Source organism: Saimiri boliviensis, chromosome 15, assembly GCF_048565385.1.
Source record: "Saimiri boliviensis isolate mSaiBol1 chromosome 15, mSaiBol1.pri, whole genome shotgun sequence".
NCBI classification, from domain to species: domain Eukaryota; kingdom Metazoa; phylum Chordata; class Mammalia; order Primates; family Cebidae; genus Saimiri; species Saimiri boliviensis.
Window position 1 is genome coordinate 29,463,382 of NC_133463.1, and position 14,140 is coordinate 29,477,521.

Consider the following 14,140-nt stretch of genomic DNA (forward strand, 5'->3'; position numbering starts at 1 on the left):
CCGCGGGTTCCACCGCCGGGGAAGCGCACACCGCCCTCCATGCGGTCCCAGAACTGCACGAACATCTTTATTTCTGTGTTCATTTCATTGTTTATTGAGTCAACATTGAAGAGGCAGTTGTTCAGTTTCCACGAAGCTGTGTGGTTCTGAGTTAGTTTCTCAATTCTGAGTTCTAACTTGATTACACTGTGGTCTGAGAGACTGTTTGTTATGATTTCTATTATTTTGCATTTGCTGAGGAGTGATTTACTTTCACTTTTGTGGTCAATTTTAGAGCAGGTGTGATGCGGTGCTGAGAAGAATGTAAATTCTGTGTATTTGGGGTGGAGAATTCTGTAAATATCTATTAGGTTTGCTTGGTCCAGGTCTGAGTTCAAGTCCTGGATATCCGGTTTGTTGATGATGAAGTTATGTCTTTCTGTTTCTTAGTTTTTCTTCTAACAGTCAGGCCCCTTTGCTGTAGGACTGCTGAGGTCCACTCCAGGCCCTGCTTGCCTGGGGATCACCTGCAGTGGCTGCAGAACAGTAAGAGTTGCTGCCAGTTTCTTCTACTGCTATCTTTCTCTCAGAAGGATACCTGCCGGATGTCAGTCTGATCTCTTCTTTATGAGGTGACTCTTTGGATATATGGGGGTCAGGGAGCTGCTTGAGGAGTCGGTCTGTCCTTTATAGGAGCTCAAGTGCTGAGCTGTGAGTTCTGTTGTTCCATTCAGAGCTGCTGGGCAGGTATGTTTATGTCTGCTGCAGCAGAAGTAATAAATGCCTTTTTTTTCCCCCAGGTGCCCTGTCCCAGGGAGTTAGGGCTTTATTTATAAGGTTCCGTCATGGTGCTGCCTTTTTTCAGTGCTGCCCTGCACAGCAAGGAGGCAGCCTAGTCACAGTCTGCCTGCAGAGGCTTTGCTGAGCTATTGTGGGCTCTGCCCAGCTGCTGTGTGAACTTCCCTGCATCCCTGTTTACAGGGGTATAGTTAGAACTGCCTCTACAGTGGTGGCCCACCTCTGTAATTGCAGACTTCCTCGGCAATGGCCGGCTGCCTCGGCAATGGTGGACTACCTCAGTAGTGGTGGACTGCCTCAGTAATGGTGGATGCCCCTCCCCAACAGAGCTGGACCGTCCCGGGTTCAGCTGTGCTGGCTGTCGAACTGTCAGTCCGGGGCGTTTCAGATTGCTGTTTTTTGTGAGTCCTTGAAGGAAGAAAGGGTATTGGCCATTTGCTCTGCCTAGTCTCTCCCTACAGCCAAGGATAATGTTTAGCACAAAGAATATGTTTAATAAATATTTATTTAATGAATTTTATGTCAAAATGCAATAGCCACTGAAGTTTTGGTTGTGAATTCACTGGAAACCTACTATGCTATAGGTCAAATTAATAGTAAGGACAAAGGCAATCTTTTGTCTGAAGTTGCCCCTATTAACCTATAACTTATTTAAAGGAGTATTACTGATATGGTTTGGCTGTGTCCCCACCCAAATCTCATCTTGAGTTATAGTTCCTATGATTATGTCATGGAAGGGACCTGGCGGGAGATAATCAAATCATGGGGTCAGTTATCCCCATGCTGTTCTCATGATAGAGAGTTCTCAGGAGATCTGATGGTTTTCTAAGTTACTTTCCCTGCTTTTGCTCAGCACTTCTCCTTGCTGCTGCCATGCAGAGAAAGATGTGTTTGCTTCCCCTTCTGTCATGATTGTAAGTTTCTTGAGGCTTCCCCAGCCATGCTGAACTGCGAGCTAATTAAACCTCGTTCCTTTTCAAATATTCATTCTGGGGTATCTCTATTATTAGCAGCATGAGAACGAACTGATACAGTTATTTTTTCTTTTTTAAAATGGAGTCTCACTCTGACACCCAGGCTGGAGAGCAATGGCACGATCTTGGCTCACTACAACCTCTGCCTCCCAGGTTCAAGTGATTCTCCTGAGTAGCTGGGACTACAGGCATGTGCCATCACACCTGGCTAGTTTTTATTTTTAGTAGAGATGGGGGTTACACCATGTTGGCCTGGCTGGTCTCAAATTCCTGACCTCAAGTGATCCACCCACCTTGACCTCCCAAAGTGCTGGGATTACAGGCATGAGCCACCATGCCTGGCCCTAGAAATATTACTTTTTATGGAGTATAGTTTAAAAACAAGCCTTTAGACATTATTAAATCTTTTTTTTAAAGCAGGATATAAAGTGATTTTTTTCCTGACACAACTCATGTTAACTTGACAGCTTCCAAAATTAGCATTAACATTGTTAACATTGTAATTTACTTGTTAAGCCTAAAATGAGTCAGTATTTAAGATTTCTATCATTAAAGCACTTAGAGTAACCTAGAATGTAAAATAGTGCATGTGATGTTTCAAGATCTTCAGATATTTGACAACCAACTATTTAGTAAACATTTATCAAGCAACTACTTTTTGTAAGATATTTTTCTGGACATGGGCTTATAAGATGGATAACACACACCCTCAAGCAACAAGCTATTGGGAGACAGAGTCATGAAATCTTATTAGGACTTAGTATGTGCCTAACACTATTCTAAAGATTTTCATTTAATACTCACAACCTGGTGAGTTAGCTGCTATATTATTTTGCTTATTTTTTTGTGCATCTTGTGAGCTGGGCACTGATTGCCCTTTGTTCTGGCCTATCATTTCAAGATATCTGTGTAGCAAAACAGCCTTGAAAGATATATTGCAGGCGTCCCCAAACTACAGCCTGCGGGCCACATGCGGCCCCCTGAGGCCATTTATCTGGCACCCCGCCGCACTTCAGGAAGGGGCACCTCTTTCATTGATGGTCAGTGAGAGGAGCACAGTATGTGGCGGCCCTCCAACGTTCTGAGGGACACTGAACTGGCCCCCTGTGTAAAAAGTTTGGGGACGTCTGATATACTGTCTTCCTTTGGGGCAAACAACAGTTGCTCTAAGCTCAGGATTTCTTTCCAGTAACCACACTGCATGTGTAGGTGCCATCTGGCCCTTTTTGTATTATCCTGTGGAAATTAGGGTGCAGGGAACCACTGCAAAATGTATTGATACTCTGGTTACTGCCGTTGTTGTAATAAACTGTTCTTTGCTTCTGACCCAGGAGTTTTGCATCTTCTGCCAGCATCCATGAAACAGTGGCAGACTAACTTGCTAGTTAGTAGGAGAACAGGAGAACATTGCAAACACTTCGCAGTGCTTGATGCTCACAAAAGATGAAACTGAAATACAAAAAGTTTCCCAACTTTTTCACAGTCACTTGGCCTATAAGTGCTAGAGATGGAATCTAAACTCTTATAGCTTGGGGAAAGTGATGAGTTCAATTTCAGGCATATGAAGTTTTAAGGGTCTTGGGCCATTGACTTGGTGATGTATCCAGTATGGCTTTGATCACATAGTGAGGAATCCAGGACATAGATTTACATTTAGGAACCATTTAGGTAGAGGTTGATGCTGACATAATAAAGTGAGGATAGAAACTGTCGATTTTCCTTTCTGGAACTTGGCTATGGTGAGACACAGATAAGCTGGATGCTAGAGAAGGACTTATGGAAGCAGACTTTTTTTTTTTTTTTTTTTTTTTTTTGAGATGGGATCTCACTCTGTTGCCCAGGCTGAACTGCAGTGGTGCAATTACTACAGGCTCAACCTCCTGGGCTCAAGTGAGCCTCTTACCTTGCAAGTAGCTGGGACTAGAGGTGCACACCACCATGCCCAGCTAATTTTTTAGGTTTTTTTTTTTTTTTTTTTTTTTTTTTGTAGAGATGGAGTCTCACTACATAGTTGTACAGTCACTTGATCCCAGTGTTCTCGAACTTCTAGGCTCAAGTGATCCTCCTACTTTGGCCTCTGAAACTGTTGGGATTACAGGCATGAGCCACCGTGCCCAGACACAGCAGACATTTATTTATGAACTATTAATTTGGGATAGACCTGAACATTAGAAAATATTGTTGGGAGAGAACAACTAACAAGAAAGAGGTTGAGAGTAGAGAAGAGAGATGGGGGAAATTAATGGAGTAAAACTCCAGAGAAGTGATGGGACCCAAGTCATACCTTTTCCATGGAAGTGAGGGAAGATGAGTAACGTGGTGATATGTGTGTAGGTGTGAGGATGGTGTAAAAGGTTGAGGGAGTCTTTCTCTAAAATAGGCTAGGTCATTGCTAAGAGAAATAAAGGAGGTGTTGGAGTTTGGGCCTTCAGAACAGCTGGGTTAGAAACAGGTGTAGGAGAAATAGAAGATGGAGCTGTTTGCAGACCATGAACTCTCTGTGTCTGACACAACTGCTTGCATGGAGTAGGTGTTAAGTAAAATGAATTGAATTAATGAGTAGTGTATTAGTCCATTTTCATACTGCAATGAAGAAATACCTGAGACTGGGTATTTTATAAAGAAAGAGTGGTTTAATGGAATCAGTTTTACATGAGCGGGGAGGGAGGCCTCAGAATCATGTTGGAAGACGAAGGAGGAGCAAAGGCATGCCTTACATGGTGGCAGGCAAGAAAGTGTGTGCAGGGGAACTGCCCTTTATAAAACCATCAGATCTTATGAGACTTAGTCACTGTCACAAGAACAGCAAGGGGAAAAACAGCTCCCACGATTCAATTACCTCCCACTGGGTCTCTCCGATGACACATGGGGATTATGGGAGCTACAACTCAAGATGAAATTTGGGTGGAGGCACAACCAAACCATATCAAGTAGAGACATGTGGAAGGATTCGTGGGTAGCACTTAGACGTCATTGAAGGTTGGTGACTACCTTTCTGCAGAGGCCAGTTTCTGAGATATTGAGTTAGTTGGTGTCATGGGCAGGAAGATACTTGGTCATTACTTGTTATCCAGTTCGGCTGCAGAGAGATGGCAGTACAATTTATCCTGGAAAACAGGTAGGGCCAAAGCAGCAGTCAGCTGGGATAGGGAAGAAGCAGTACAGCTTGAGAGCTCTGCTTTGACCATTATAGACACCAAGAGTTTGAAGCTTGGCCACATTTGAATTCTAATCATATCATAGACTGAACAAGAATTGTTTCAATCATGATGTAATCTGAGAATAAATTCACCAACATGACCTCATTGCAAATGGGGTCAGTTTTTATTTTTAACATGTTTATGAAATTGAGGTTCAGGCTTCCAACAGAATGAGATAAAGGGACAGAGGTCAATGAAGAGGGTGAGAAAATAGCTCAAAATGAGCCACAGGGCATTCCATTTTAAAAGAAATGTGTTTGTGGCTAGCCAGAAAATGGTCATTTAAAATGTAAATAGGGAACAGTCATAGGAGAAAGGTTTAAGTAAATTTTCATTTCTTGGCAGTGTTTTTAATTTGGCTACATCTTACATGAAGAGGCCGAGGGAGAAAGCCAGCCCATAATTCTAAAACCAAATTGAAACAGCTCTTGAGGCATCCGAAGATTTTGATCTTGGAGAGTAATTGGTTTTTGTTTCAGCTTACCAAGTCAGCAGGCAGCTTAAAAAGAAAAAAATATATAACCAACAGTAGCAAAGCATTAGCCTTTCAAGCGGTGGGCCTTGGTTTCCGTAAGTGCAGTGTATGAAAAAACTCTTCCAACCTTCTGCCTCTAAACTGAACGGCACTGTGCAATTTAAATGTACACAATCCCCCACCCACGTGTATTTGGCTGGTGTCCAGGGATACCATAGCTCATGGTCCTGACATACAGTGAAGGGCACAGCATGATAGGACATCCCCAGAGAGCTATGTATAGAACACTAGTGCATGTCATTTTTCCCTAACTATCCTCTAATTGGTCTTGATGTTTTTGAACTCTGCCATTTATTTCAACATTAAATTATAGGCTTTTAAAATCAGACCATTGAGTCTAGTGGTCCAGTGGTTTCCTATTACTCACCTGCCACTGCTTGGGAAAGTCATCTGAGGAAATGTAATGGGATCACTGGGGAAACCTCTTTTCAAGGATAATTATTCAGGCACACTCTATATTGCATTGCTATTTTTAAACTTACTAACAGCTTTTTTCTTCCTAAGGTAACTTTGGTCCACTCAATTGCCCTGACTGTCAAAAATGCAAATTGCAATTTATTTATTCTTTCCCTATTTCCTGAGAAACTGTAACCCTTATGTCCAGCCCCATTTTCTCTTTTCTATTTTTTGCTTTTCTTGCAGAGCTGGGATTAAATATGAACCCTGTGAGATGATATTGCAAGAGCAGGCTGGATACATTTTCAAGTGGCCCAACTTTTGGAGATGAATGCTGTCAGGAGGGGTGGCTTCTACTCCAGGAGGGCAACAACAGCCTCCTGACTCATTTTCCTGCCTGGCCCCTCTCCAGACTTTTCTCAGTCCAGCGGGCAGGATGTTTCTGCTAAGACCTCAATGGTTCATGTAAGTTCTTTACCCCAAACCCTCCATGGCTTCCATCTCAGTACAATAACTTGCAGGCACCACCTGATCTGTCTTCCCCTACCTCTTTGACCTCGTCTCCTACCATGCCCTCCCCTTTACCACTTCTGCTCAGGAATTCCTTATTACGTTCCTTAAACACACCATGCATATTTCTGCCCTCAATATGGTCCCTGCTGATTCTGTAACAGTGAAACAGCCAAAGAACTGACTTAACAACGCCTTTTATTTATTTTTATTTTTATTTTTGAGACAGTCTCGCTTTGTTGCCCAGGCTGGAGTGCAGTGGCGCGATCTCAGTTCACTGCAGCCTCACCTCCCGGGTTCAAGTGATTCTCCTGCCTCAGCCTCCCAAGTAGCTGGGATTACAGGTGTCTACCACCACACCAAGCTAATTTTTGTAGTTTTAATAGAGATGGGTTTTCACCATGTTGCCAGGCTGGTCTCAAAATCCTGACCTCCAGTGATCTGCCTGCTTCATCCTCCCAAAGTGCTGGGGGATTACAGGTGTGAGCCACTGTGCCTGGTGACGAACCACAGTTTAGTTTAAGGAGCCTTTACCCATTCCTGCATATACACTAGGATTACTTTAGAGCACTCAGATAATATGCAAAAGCAGTAATCGTGTAGTTTTAAAAACTAATTCCCGGATGGAAGGGGAAGTATGGAAACAATTATATTTTGTTAAAGATTTATAGAAGCATTGTGACCTGACCAAGGGCAAGCAAGTTCTCAGACACACGCTGGTACCCAGATGTCTGCGGCTGTGGATCAGCACTGCGGCCATTGATCCCAGCCTCTGTCTTCTCCCTGCCCTTAACATAAAAAGAGCTCAAAATTTGTACTGACTTAAGAGGGTACCTTAGGATGCTAATCTACCATCTTGTTGGTTTGCTATTATTTGAGAAACCTAAGTTATTTGAGGGAAGAGCTAGGCTTTCCAAACTCTCTTACAACTTAGTTCTGGTTGTACAGTAGGCACTTAAAAATACACAAAATAATGATGTAAATTCATTTTTAAAATGTAAAAAAAAAAAAAAGCTGTAAGTTATAGGAACCCTATGGCGAATTATCTTACCAAGTGATAATTATTTTGTTTGGATTTTGGTCCAGGCCTAGGTGGTCTACACCAGTGGTTTTTAAACTTGGGTGTGGGGCAGAATCACTCCAGGAACTTGGTAAATAGACGGAGGCCAGGGCCCTTTTCTACTTGAATGAGCCCTAGGGCCTGTGTTCTTTATTAGTGCTCCAGGTGGTTCTGATACAGGGACACATACATTAGGCTTTCTTAAAATGTGTTCACCTGTAGGCAATTCTGTGCAAGTCCCAGAGATGAAGAGATCTACAGGCATGGGAACTGGGAAAGACCCCATGGCTGCAAGGAAGGAAGGGATTTCCTGGGACTCTTAGTTGAGGTTTATTTTTTTTTGTTTTTCCTTCCCATTTCTCTGGCTTATATGTGGGAACTCCATCACATAACTGCTTTCTCACTTTTTCTTCATTCTCCTTGTCCTCCCCTATCCCGGGTGTTCTCACTGTTACCCTTTCCACAAATGGAAACACAAATAGCCATAACCACCCTAAAAGAGAATCAGAGAAGAGTAAAATGGGTTTTTAAAGTATGCCTCCATTTTTGAACACTTGAAAAATAGGCCATTCATAGTCTTTCTTATGTAATTAAGAACTCCATTAATACCATTAGCACATTATAAGCAGTGACTTGGAACAAAGTAGGAGTATCATAATCCTTCTTCAAATAAAGGAAATAACTTTAACAACTCCGAAAGATGCCTTTGATTGAATAAAATCAACTTAGTTTTATTCTTTGCAGAAGTGATTTGTTTACATTGGGAGACACTTTGTTGATTCATTCAATATTTATTAAGCATGTTCTATATTCCAAGCAACAATAAAGGAAAAAAATTATTTCATTTATTAAGTTCTATTATTAGCAGTCTATTAGCAATCTTGCGTTTGGGTACTTAGTTCCCATTAGCTCAGGTCCATGGTATATGTGTTAATTATTTTCTCTTTTAACAATTCCCTGATTTTTTAGTAGGAAGTGAAAAAAAGAAAGAAAAAAAAAAAAGAAAAAGAATTCCAGAAGGTTACACGCTTTGAAGGACACGGAGACTTCCCTCCTAGGGGTTGTCTGGCTCTTTGGTAAGTCCCATTCTTGGTCTCAAAGGTCTGCAAAAAATAAAGCCAAGTTGATCCTATTCAAGCAAAGGCATCTTTTGGGGCTGTTAAAGTTATTTCCTTCATTTGAGGAAGGATTATGATACACCTACTTTGTTCCAAGTCACTGCTTATAATGTGCTAATGGTACTAATGGAGTTCCTGCCTAACTCCCAAAGAAACCAGCAGACAGGATTTCTCCAGGGCAGCTGCTGCTGTTCTGCGCCTTTCTGGGAGTTAATGTATAGATAAATCATGCTTTTTTTTTTTTTTTTTTTTTAATTGAGATAGAGTCTTGCTATGTTACCCAGGCTGGAGTGCAGCAGCTTGATAACGGTTCACTGCAGCCTCCATCTCCTGGGCTCAAGTAATTCCTGTGCCTCAGCCTCTCGAGTAGCTGGGACCACAGGAGTGCACCACCACACCCAGCTAACTTTTAAATTTTTTATAGAAACGGAGTTTTGCCATGTTGCCCAGGATGGTCTCAAACTCCTGGCTTCCAGTGATCCACTGATCTTGACCTCCCAAAGTGCTGAAATTATAGGTGTGGATAAACAATACTTTTTTGCACCAACTTATTATAACTTTTTTCAGGGGTGGGGGACAGAGTTTCTCTCTTGTTGCCCAAGCTGGAGTGCAATGGCGCGATCTTGTCTCACTGCAACCTCTGCCTCCCGGGTTGAAGCGATTCTCCTGCCTCAGCCTCCTGAGTAGCTGGGATTACAGGTGCCTGCCATCATGCCAGGCTAATTTTTGTATTTTTTATTTCAGTAGAGACGGGGTTTCTCTGTGTTGGTCAGGCTGGTCTCGAACTCCCAACCTCAGGCGATCCACTTGCCTCAGCCTCTCTAAGCACTGGGATTACAGGCATGAGCCACTGCTCCCAGCCTACTCATAACTTTTTTAGAGACTGATGGGTTTCATTTGTGGTTTGCATTCCCTTCTTAGACATGATCAACACATTTTCTGATTCAAGACTCATTCATTCATTGTAGTACAGTGGTTAAGCATATAGGTTTTAGTATGCCAAGTAAGACATTTAAAACGTTAAAAATATATTGCTCTCGGCTGGGCATGGTGCCTCACGCCTGAAATTTCAGCACTTTGGGTGGCTAAGGTGGGTGGATTGCTTGAGCTAACAAGTTTGAGACCAGCCTGGGCAAAAAGGGAGACCCCTGTCTCTACAAGCCTGGCATGGTGGCATGGGCCTGTAGTCCCAGCTACTTGGGAAGCTGAGGCAGGAAGATCACTTGAGCCGGGAAGGTTGGGGCTGCAGTGAGCTATGATTGTGCCACTGCACTCCCACCTGTACCACAGAGTGAGAACCTGTATCTAAAAAACAAAACAAAACAAAACAAAACGAAGCAAAACAAAGGATTGTTCCAGCAGCTGGTTAGCCTGGGAAGCCCACAGAAGTGTGGGTGGAGCTTATGAATACATTAGGAGAGCTACAGGGATTGGTGAGGGTTACGGGTTGAATTGTGTCCCCCAAGAGATACCTTGAAGTCTTTTTTCCTTTCTTTCATTTCATTCCATTTGTTTTTTCCTTTTCCTTTTACAATCTCTTGTGTCAAGGGCTGACGTTCAATAGATCTCAGCAGGGACCTGCTCTGCTACGTATGAAATCCCCAACCAGAAGCAGGTGGGCTAGCGCCAGGTTCCCCGTGAACCTGCGTTGCGTGAGGTCAAGGGGGCGGCTACGTTTCCGGCCACATCCGATTTCCGGCCACATCCGGTTTCCCAGGACGTGGGGTTCTCTGCACCACACACTGGCCCCTGGCCATGTGAGGACGGAATAACAGCCGTATGAGGACAGAGGCGGACATTCTGCCGCCACCAGCCAAGAAAGGCCAGGAAGCTGCCAGAAACTGGAAGAGGCTGGGAAAGGTTTTCTGCGAGAGGCTTGGGAGGGAGCATGGTCCTGCTGACGCCTTGGATGACAGCTGGGAAAGAGCCTGTTCGCTGTAGCCACAGACTTCTCGCCCCTAGAACTGAGGTAGAATAAATTTCTGTTGTTCTGAGCCACCTAGTTTGTGGTACTTTGTTATGGCGGCCACAAGAAACTAGGGGATTTAGTTCTTTAGAACCTGAGATAGAAAGGCAGCTTTCCTTGAAAGGGTTATTATTTATACTTATTTCAAAGTTTGTATTAAAAACATTTGCAGTATGGGCACAGTGGCTCAAGCCCGTAATTCCAGCAGTTTGGGAGGCTGAGGCAGGCAGATTACTTGAGTTCAGGAGTTCAAGAGACAGCCCAGGCAATGTGGCAAAACCCCGTTTATAAAAATTACAAAAAATTCACAGGGTGTGGTGGCGGGTATTTGTAGTCCCAGGTACTTGGGAGGTTTAGGTAGGGGGATCACCTGAGCCTGGGAGGTTCAGGCTGCAGTGAGCCGTGATTGTGCCACTGCACTCCAGCCTTGGTGGCAGAGTGGGACTCTGTGTCAAAAACAATTTTGCAGAATAGGGAAACACTGATATAAGATTTACAAAGTGCAGTGGACAGTAGACGTGGCTCAGTTCTGGAAGGGTCTGGTCAAAAAGGAAGACCTATGAGACCACGTGATAAAAGAACATTCACTAAAGGCTGAAGGGAATATTGAGGCGACGGTCTACACTATCACAAGTGATTTATATGGAAGAATTTATTTAACCCTTTTAAACGATCCTTAGTTATGTATGATTATTATCTTTTTGTTACAGATGAAGAAACGAGGTATGGAGAGGTTAAGCAACTTGCCCATGGTTACTGCTAGTAAGTAATAGGCTGGGGATTTAAAACTAGGCAGTTTGGCTCCAGAGCTTCTGCTCCAAATCGCGCTGGTGCTGGAGTCCTTCAGTTTGGGGGGAGGAGCAGGACATCTCCCGCAGCGTCCTCCCCTTCCACTGCCCTTGTACCTGCAGCTGCTCCTTCCACAGCCACGGCCCTCAAACACCTGGCAGACATTCCCTGGTGCCATCTTTTATTTTCCTTTTTGCTCAACTGATTTTTTTTTTTTTTTTTTTTTTTTTTAAGATGGAGTCTTGCTCTGTCCCCCAGGCTAGAATGCAGTGGCACGATCTCAGCTCACTGCAACCTCTGCCTCCTGGGTTCAAGCAATTCTGCCTCAGCCTCCTGAGTTACTGGGATTGCAGACATGAGCCACCGTGCCCAGCTAATTTTTGTATTTTTAGTGTAGATGGGGGTTTCACCATCTTGGCCAGGCTGGTCTCGAACTCCTGACCTTGTGATCCACCTGCCTTGGCCTCCCAAAGTGCTGGGATTACAGACGTGAGCCACTGCTCCCGGTCGGCTCAACTGATTTTTTAAAAATTGAGATAAAATTCACGAAACCTAAAATTAACCATTTTAAAGTGAAAAATTCAGTAGCATCTAATACACGTTTAATATTGTTCAGCCATCATCCCTATCTAGTTCTAAAATGTTTTATTCTCCCCAAATAAAACCCCACACACATTAAGCAGTTACTCCTCATTTTCCCCTTCCGGAGCCCCTGGCAACCACCAATTTGCTGTCCGTTGCTCCCTTGCAGTGAGCGCTGCATCCGCCATGAGGAGGAGCTTGGTTAGCAGATTTATTGTTGCTCTCTGGTGAGGACTTCTCATAGACAGCCATCTGCTGCATGCCCTAGCCTGTGAACCTCTACATCTGTATCCCAGATTCTCCTCCTTTTGGCATATGCAGCCAGTGGCCTACTCAATTTCCATTCGCCTTGTTTCCCTTGCTTGTTAATAGCTCCAATTTGGTTCAGGGTGGTGTTGGGCCTATCAACCAATCAAAGTCATGTGGATAGTCTGGCCAGTGACCTGTGAATGAAAGGTTTATATCTTCCACTGCATGAGGTTCCAGGAAAGCTACTGTTTTCCTAGAAAAATTGGGCAGACTCAGCTGGCACGAGCCCTTCGCCTTCTCCTGTCTCCTCCTTCCTGCCTGAAATGGAGACATGATGCATGAAGATGCCCCAGCCATCTTGTGGTCACTTACAAAGATGACAGAGTCGGGGGTGGGAGTCCCACTCTGACACCTTTGCAAGCGACCATAAGATGGCTGGGGCATCTTTACGCATCATCTTCACACTAGCAGAAGCCTGTTGCCTGAGCAGCCTCATTAGGGCTGACTTACCAGGTACTCGGTGTCCTGGTTATATGAGAGAAATTAACCCCTCACTTTATCCACTATTTTTGCTTCTGAAACATGTAACTGAGCACAATTAAGAAGGCTCCATGACTCTTTTTTTTTTTTTATACAGAATCTCGCTCTTGTCACCCAGGCTAGAGTGTAATGGCACGATCTTGGCTCACTGCAACCTTTGCCTCCCAGCAAGCAATTCTCCTGCCTCTGCCTCCCAAGTAGGCAGGATTACAGGTACCTGCCACCACACCTGGCTAATTTTTGAATTTTTTTTCCTTTTTTTGTTTTAGTAGAGACAGGATTAGGGTTTCACCCCATTGGCCAGGCTGCTCTCAAATTCTTGATCTCAGATGATCTGCTTGCCTCAGCCTCCTAAAGTTCTGGGATTACAGATGTGAGCCACTATGCCTGGCCCCATGACTCTTACTCTGTGTAGACAACCCCCATTGGAATATCTGTCCTGTACTTATGAGTCCCACCCACATGATTTTGGGGAGCCTAGCCTCTGGAGACCTGAAGAGGTGTTGTAGAATGGAAGGCAAAACATTACAAACTTGAGTAAAGCCAAATGTAACCTTTTTACCATCTCCTTAGAGCCAGGACATTAGAGGAATATGCCCCTTCCATTACAGAAGAAGGCGTTCACTTAAAAAGTAAAATCCTGGCCGGGTGTGGTGGCTCACACCTGTAATACCAGCACTTTGGGAGGCTGAGGCGAGTGTATCAGTTGAGGTCAGGAGTTTGAGACCAGCCTGGCCAAGATGGTGAAACCCCGTCTCACTAAAAATACAAAAAATTAGCTGGGCGTGCTGGCGGGTGCATATAAATCCAGTGACTCAGGAGACTGAGGCAGAGAACTGCTTGAACCCAGGAGGCAGAGGTTGCAGTGAGCCAAGATCATGCCACTGCACTCCAGCCTGGGTGATAGCGAGACTCCGTCTAAAAAAAAAAAAGTTAAATCCTCTACTCTAGTCCAACCCTGTCTCTGAGTTTGAGGGGTACAGAGTGACTTGCCCATGGTCCCACAGGGCTAGCATGATGGGAGAGCAGGTCTCTTCCCACCCACGCCCCCCTCGCTTTCTCCATCATCATGGTGGTTCAAGTGTTGAGCTCCTTCATATTTTGTTTTCTGCTAAGATGATTAGCTGAGTGTCTGGCATGTCAAATTAGTGAAATCTGAGGGCTTTTGAATGAGAATAAACAAGCCTTAAACAAATCAAATAATTGACAAGAAATCCAGATGGCAATTAAGAGGATGAATCCTGGTGTTTCTAAATGACAAATAGGTCTCTTAATCTCAATTATTAATTATGAAATTAAATGTAACAGTCTCATAGGTTCTCATATTGTCCTGATTTATTAATCACCAGTGTACTTAAGGGACATGGCAGACATAAATTAAGCATACATAAATTGCTACATTCATGAGCAGATGCAAGAATAGAAAAGGCACTGTTAGAGTAAG

The 14,140-nt window shown here is 43.8% G+C and overlaps 1 protein-coding gene across 6 annotated transcripts in view; it reads left to right on the forward strand.

Moving 5' to 3' along the window:
- Window positions 1-10,278: 10,278 nt before the first annotated feature.
- TSPYL5 (TSPY like 5) overlaps window positions 10,279-14,140 on the forward strand; it is a 282,157-nt gene continuing 278,295 nt past the window's right edge. For 4 of the 6 annotated variants that reach the window (XR_012514053.1, XR_012514052.1, XR_012514055.1 and 1 more), the window contains exons 1-2: window positions 10,279-10,539; window positions 11,247-11,298. The gene's annotated coding sequence lies outside the window, so the exon portion shown is untranslated. Of the gene's footprint in view, window positions 10,540-11,246; window positions 11,299-12,627; window positions 12,910-14,140 lie in introns of those variants that run through there. The other 2 variants (XR_012514056.1, XR_012514057.1) reach the window with 2 other exon arrangements.